Raw genomic sequence first — 7,931 nt, forward strand, 5'->3', positions numbered from 1 at the left:
TGCCAACTTTGTGTAAAAGCTTTGGCATCCCGCAATTTTCTAAAAATCCTTTTGTAGTTCTGTCGGGTTGATATACTAAAATGCGTGTGTGAATTACGTATTGGGTTAGAATTTTTAAAACAAGAAAAGCGAGATAGGTTATTTAACAATAAATCTAATTGAACAGAATGTTGGTGTTGGCTGTCAAATAAATGTTTCTGAAACATTTCGATATGCACCCGAATTTCGTTTTTAAAGCTTTTGTTTTATCTATAGTTGTGAAGAAATGTATTTCAGCTCCAAACGAGCCTTAAGCTTAAACCAGACGAACTTGTGTGTAGGACTGTTTGAGCAAAATAAATGATAAACACAAAACTATATCATGTCAGAGGTCAATAACCAAACTTTAAAGTGTTGAATTCTAACTATTCATCAGTGTAGTGTGATGTTATCGTGACATGCAAATCACAAATCAAATTCATATGTGGAAAGATCAAATCTATACGACGACGATAGAGGCAGACAAAACTTTACAGTAGACAGATACCTTATACATATACACTATTGTACTACCCAATCTACATCAAAGAAACAGAATAGTCATGAAGTAACAACCCTTCGACCTTAGGAGTACCATGTTACCGGGATTGTCATTACTGTAGATAGATTTTAACAAATTTTTTCGTCTCGCACATACCCTACAGAGTTTGAATTGCGTTCCCCATGAATTACGCCCATTTAGCTTTAAACAGCTCACTCTTTTAACTATGGTGACTTCTTTAATTTTGTTGCCTTGCAAATCTAGAGGCCATATTAACAAAGGCGAAACTGTTCAAAGACCTTCTAGTTCGGTTTATCTTTCAAAAGTCTTACCACTAGCAGTAGCAACGACAGCAAAAGCACTTGGCGGCAGAAAAAAACGTCAACGTAATTGTCAGTTTTTCAGTAGGTGTAAAATCATCGTTCTACCAAACACTCAGTCAAAAAAAAAAAAACTTGTTGCTCTTTATCGTAAGTGATGGAAAATTAAAAAAAAAGTACCATGCAAATGGAATTACTGGGCTTTGTGGTTTATTGAACCGTATGTGTGTATCACAGCATTTCTGGGATGGTTTGCGGTCTTTTACGATTGGTTATTTATTTTATTGTAATGCAGGTTTTTTAACCCACCGAAGCTGTTCTGGTCCATATGATCCGATTCGCAGATTCAAAGCATCTTAATTATTATTCCAGTGTTCTATGAAAATGACAATCGAATTATTAAGAAATAAGATACAGCTAAGCAAAGCCAAAGTTGGAACCAGATTTCAAATTCAGAATTGAATTGGAATTTCAGATTCATATTTCAAATTGAGATTTTAAATTCAGAATTTGGATTTAAGTAAGATTTTTTTTTCTCTTCTTCCTTCCTTTCTCTTTTTTCTCCTGTTCCTTTTCCTCTTTTGCCAACTTCAGACTGATACGGAAGACCCCGAGACGTTTGCCGGTTAGGTAACGCTTTCATAGTAACTCGCGCCCGTCACAGCATCCACTGCCGCAGGATTTCTAACCACCAAGGCAAGGCCGATTGAGAAATTTCCAAGCTAGAATCCCGCCACGACCACCCCGAATGGTATCTCCGCTTCCTTTTGCTGAGTACGTGAGACCTTTTAAGTCCCACCACACGTATGAGTCCAGATTAGGGTTATACCGCGCCCTAAGATCGCGTTGCTTTTGAATTGTAATGTCATACGAGGCCCAAGACCTACCATTAGCTTGTCAAATTCAAATGAAACCTGGGCCAGATAAAGATAGCATGTTCTGCTGATTCCTCCGTATCTACTAGGCCGGGAAAGTAAGTAGTAAGTACCCATGACCCGAAAGGAACTGCGTCAGGTAGAAGTCGACCTCTCTATACTTCCCATTTACCCAGTCTGAAAGTCGTGGGATTATGCGTCCATCTTGCGTTGTTCGATGCGTCCCATTGCTCCTGCTACTTGAGCTTTGACGCTGCTCGTTGAATTTTACGCACTCATCTAACAGCTCTTGCTTCGTAACACTCCATATCCTCCGCCAGAGTTATGTCGATGGAAATCATGCCCGCGATGACAAAAGTTGTATCTGCTGATATGGACAGGAAACTCGCATGGCTATCAGCCGATGTGTGCTCCGTAATTTGGATCTGTTGCGCTCTACCTCTATCGCGGAGCTCCAGACATGGCAGTTCGGCATAATCCAGGCCAACGAATCTATGACTTTCGATGCACTTTCACAACAGTATTTGACATGCGTACCAAAACTTAAGAGATTGTCGACCATTACTTCAAGGTATTTCAGCTGCTGTTTCGAAGATGTCGTGTGCCATCCAACAGTAATCTCCATGTGCGGCACAACTCTTCTATTGGTCACCAGCAGAACTTCGGTTTAACGGAAGCTGAACTCTCTCCATCCAGATGCCAACCCTTTCTACGGACACCGTTGCAAGGTCTCCTACTTCCTCTATTGTTTCGCCGGTGATCATGAGCACGATATCGTCAAAAAATCCGACTATCTGCAAGCCTACTGGTAGTTTCAGCGTTAACACCACAAAAAAACTTTATTTAACTCATTATTTAACTACTTGTAAAAAAAATATATACTCCTTCCAAAGATCTGGACTCGGAAGTCGCTTATCCTGAATATCCTGCTCGTCAGCTTTGGGGGATCTCTTCTACCTAGCGAGACGTCTTGCAGAGATTGAAGATATCCTGAGATACCCTTTACTGCTTCAAACCAACTAACAAAGCCTTTGACAGGAATTATGCACCTGCAATTTTTAATATTCAAGCGGTAGACGACAAATCGCCAAAGTGTTTATAACCCGGAACCCGAATTTTCGATATTGTTGTTATTCATCCCATGGATTGCTTCGATGAGACGAATCTGGACACTCCTCTTCAACACACGAATTCATGCAGTCTCCTAACTGCCTTCGGTGGCTCTTCCTGAAGAGTTGCTTTGTGGATCCACGACCGAGAAATCGCCCCACACGCCACAACAGTGATCACACGTCTTACTTTGACGGCATCCGCACAGATCGTGGTTTCTCAGATCGGAAAAAATCGGTTGGTGGTGGTTGCTAAGATATGCGTGGCATTCCCGATTGCTTGAATACAGGTCCGGCAATTGAACTGCTACATCACTTCAACAGTAATTATTTTGTTGCACAAGAAACAGTATTGAACGACCCCTCGTCGCTTTGTTTACATTAAGTCTTAGCTATCATTGGATGTAAGTGTTACTTTTGTAATCAGGTATTATCCAGAAAAATGGAGCTCAAACAGAAACTTAGCGATGTGGTTGCCTTGTTCCTAGCTGGCAAACGGCAGAAGGACATAATTCGTGAGCTGTCCGATATAAGTGTGAGCAGAAGTTTTGTATACCGTACAGTTAAAAGATACCTGGAGACCGGAAGTGCCAAAAATCGGTGTGGTGGGGGACGCCGACCTACTGTGGTGACACCTGCCATGGCGAAGATCGTCATGAAGAGCTTTAAGAGAAATCCTCGTCGTAGTGCCACTAAATTGGCAAAGGATCTTAACATATCGGATCGAAGTCTCCGTCGGATCCTGAAAGATAAACTTCAGACCAAGCCCTACAAGATCCAAAAGATTCAAGACCTTACTGTGAAGCAGAAATAAGAACGTGTAAAGAGACGAAGGCGCTGCTGAAGAGGGCCGCAAAAGGAAGGTCGAAGAATATCGTTTAAACGAACGAGAAACTCTTCACCGTACAGCAGTGCGTGAATAAGCAGAACGACAGAAAATGGTTACCAAACAGATCACAAAGCCATGCCGAATTGACCCGGCGACAGAAACCAGCATCTGTGATGGTTTGGGCCGGACTCCGCTGGTTTTTGTCTCTGAAGGAGTGAAGATCAACCAAAATACATACCGGGAACTAGTTCTACAGAATGTCGTCGAATCGTGGGCACGTCGACATTTTGGTTCCTTGGATTGGGTTTTCCAACAGGACTCGGCGGCGGCTCACAAAGCGAAGAAAACCCAACTTTGGATTGCGCAACATTTTCCAGGGTTCGTTTCGAACTCCGAGTGGCCGGCGAGTTCGCCAGACCTGGACCCTATGGACTTCGCTGTTTGGAGTATATTGGAGGCCAAAGTCTGCTCTAAGAAACATGAAGGTGTGCAGGTCCTGAAGCGACATCTCGTGGCAGCCTGGGAATAAAATACCAGGAGAACACTTGCGGGCCTCATACGCTGCGTTCCTCGACCGTCTGCGGCGAGTGGCTAAACTCAAGGGCCAACAAGTCGAACTTTACCAGTGAATTTTGAAAAAGTAATTTGTTTTCAAGAGAAATTGAATGAATTTGAATTAAAAAGATGTTGTTTTGATCAATTTATATGTTTATTTCAATGTAGCACTTCAATTGCCGGACCCTGTACTTTCATACCACGCCCTCGTTTATCCAACCATGGGCGCATCCACATCTGCGATCGGCCTAACGTTTGCCGTAGCTAAATACCGTTGGCGCCAGGACGCTTGATTGGTGGGAGTATTTTCGATTGCTTTGGTGTTTCCAATTTCATCGCGCGCCCGTTGAGCCGATCCTGTATAAGGTCGCACAGTTGCTTGGTCCGACGATCGCGTACTAAGCCTAGCTCACATTCTGCAACTCCTTTGCAGAGCAGTGATTATCCGGGCGAACCCATCGTAGACTGTATACCAAGTGTTGATGTCATCACACACCTTCTGCAACATGTTTTCGGCCGTCGTGTCTGGACCGCTGGCGGCGAATATTTTTGCACGTCCCTTCAAATCTTGGACAATAGAATACCACGTGTTCGGGTGTCCCGTCCGCGTTGCCACATGTCAGGCAGACCGTCGAGGTCACATATCCGAACCTATGGTGATACTTCATGAAACATCCATGACCAGTTAGGAACTGCTTCATTCAGAAATTCACTTCGCAAGGCTTTATCTCCATCCACTTCTTGATCTTGATGTTTGGGATCAAACAGTGGATCCACCTTCCTTTTTATGAGCTGTCCCACAGCTGCAGTCAGTTTTTCGTGCCTCTATTTTCCTCCACCAACAAAACCAAGATAGGCATGACTCAGAGCATACAAAATTTACCGTCATCAGTCATAAAACTGTGACTGTGAAAAAGTTAAAGCAGTCGCATTCATAACAGACACCTTCAAATGAGTAACAAAGCAAACAATCTCGCCTCAACCAAGGTTCTTATATACCCCCCTTGGCCTAAACCTTCAGTCAAATGAAGCGTCGGAATAATCATAGTCGCCTTCAGCCCGTCGTCGTCTTTTTAACTGTGACGGAATAATGTTGAGATAAAAAAAAACATGTCGACGACGCCGAAAAACACAAGTTACGTTATGGTCTTGGCTGAAAAACATCTGAAAACAACGATCATCGTTTCCGTTTTTGGAGATCAGTCCAGGATAGTTCGGGACCGGGACATTTTCGAACGTAACATCAACTGTCACGACCGATGAAAATTGCTAGGGACTAGTGACTAGAAGGACAATATTGAGTTTCATAATTATCTGTATAAAAATTCCTTTACAATATTGTAATTCCGCAATTGGTATTATTTTTTGAATGCCGCCGACCGTGGCCTAGAGGATAGCGTTCAAGTCTTCTAAGCCAGAGGTCATAAGATCGAGTCTCGGTCACGGCATACATAGTACTCTTTCTGTGGGTTGGTGGTATAAGCATTAATAAGATGCTAGCCATTATATCCTTGAAAGATGTACGCTTTAGTCTTAAGTAGAATTTAAATCTCTTCAAAGAAACATGAAGTTTCACTGAGATGCTATATGTGTGTGTTCGTTTTTTTAAATCCGATTTTTATTTGTTTTTGACACTGGCAAATCGCCCAACAAGCTATCCAAATACACAAATTTTTTCGAATCATGCATAAAATGCTTTGAGCCGACGCCGTCAACTTGCTTGACGACCGTCGTTTGAAAAATAACATCCGTCACGTGAACAAAAATCCATGACGATAGTCAAGCTTTTCCAGTCCCTTGAAGCTTGACTAGTAGTCAAATGAGGGAACGATGAAGGAAAATCAGCAACCATGTCAACTATGATGCTTGAAAAATGTCTGCTCTGGGCATTACTCCCGCTAAAACGCTTGCAGTAGAGTGCCCCAAATGACCCGATTTTTGAAAAAGTTGCGCTGCAGGCTAAAATTGATCCTAGGCCTTGTACTAAATCTCATGCCAAATTTGGGCGAGATCGGATCACAGGAAGGGGTCGCTCAACGAGCCTGGAGTTTGTATGGGATTTTGAGACATTTTGTTCGGGAGAAACGAGAAAAACCAGTCTTTTATCAATAACTTTGGTTCCCGTCGGCCGATTTCTTTCAAAAACGGGTTTTCTTAAAGCTTTAACTATCAAAAATATTTCATCCGAAGACTGCATTTCGATAAGAGCTAAGATAAAAATGTTATAAGGCTTGAACAATGGGCTAACTTTTTTAACGGTGGTATTCATCACTGTTAATGAGGCGTCGATATGTTTGACCGCCTCGACTCATTTACAGTGATGAATACCATCCTTAAAAAAGTTATCCGATTTTTGAAGCCTAATAACTTTTTTTTTATCTTAACTCTAATCGAAATGCAGTCTTGGGATGAAATATTTTTCATAATTCAGGCTTTAAGAAAAACCTTTTTTGAAAGAAATCGGCCGACGGGAACCAAAGTTATTGATAAAAGACTGGTTTTTCATGTTTCTCCCGAACAAAATGTCTCAAAATTCAAACTTCAGGCTCGTTGAGCGACCCCTTCCCGTGATCGGATCCGGCCCAAATTTGGCATGCGTTCTTGTACTAGGCCTGGGATCAATTTTAGCCTACAGCGCATAACATTTCACAGGTTTTAAATTTCCCATACAAATTTAAGGCAGTCTAGCTTGCAGCCTCCGACGAAACGGTGCGGTATGCACTGATGATCCGCAAATTCATTCGCCTCTGTACACTATTCAGCTTCTGCTAGTTACACTGGATGTTAAGGCCAAGTTTCCAGGCCGCCCCTCTATATCGAAGGATTGACGATACCACAATCGAAATAAAATCCTCCGCTGACTACTTCGGATCTCCGAATTGTTCGCCATTATCCTCGTAAGTGCGGCCGTTGCTGTTGCCGCCTTCTTGCACACATACTCAATGTGGCTTTTGAAGCTAAGCCGGTCTTCAATCATCACACCCAATTATTTGAGCTCGCGCTTTGATTCGTTAGTGCATGATCCTATTGTAATCCCGGCTCTTTGCGATGAAATTAGGTTTGATATCAGGACCATCTCGGTTTTGCGGTGAGCCAACTGCAAACTCTTGGAGTGCATCCAGCTCTCCAACGCTTCTACAACTTCTGAAGCTTTTTAGCTGGTCGATTTCCGTTGAGCAACCGGTCGCTAGTAGCACGACGTCGTCCGCGAAACTAATCAACTTTACTCCCTCTGGCAGGCTCAATGTCAGCACCTCATCACGTAATATTCCACAGAACCGGGCCTAGTATCGATCCTTGCGGTACTCCAACTGTAACATCCATTTCCTGAAATCCTTCATTGTAAAATCATGTAATGCAGCTTACAGTCCTGGAAATAGCTTTCGACTAATTTGCACAGATATTTCGGTATCTTTATTTAAATAAGCGAAGATGCAATCGCTGCCCAGCTGACACTATTGAAGGCGTTGTGCACGTCCAGTGTTACAACCGTACAAAAACGATCCCCTCTTCTCTTCTTGAGTCTGGCTGTGTCGATTGTGCATTGCGCTTTTCAAAATCCGAATTGATTGTTGGACAGTCACCTTTTCCGAAACCTTTCCAACCGTATCCAGTAGGTATATTGCATTGTATGCAGATGGTTTCCCCAATAGCTTTCTTGGTTTGGCCTCTGGAAACATACTTTCCTCAATACAAATTTGCAGTGAGAATCGAAACATTTCG

This window comes from Uranotaenia lowii, chromosome 2 (genome assembly GCF_029784155.1).
Source record: "Uranotaenia lowii strain MFRU-FL chromosome 2, ASM2978415v1, whole genome shotgun sequence".
Lineage (NCBI taxonomy): Eukaryota > Metazoa > Arthropoda > Insecta > Diptera > Culicidae > Uranotaenia > Uranotaenia lowii.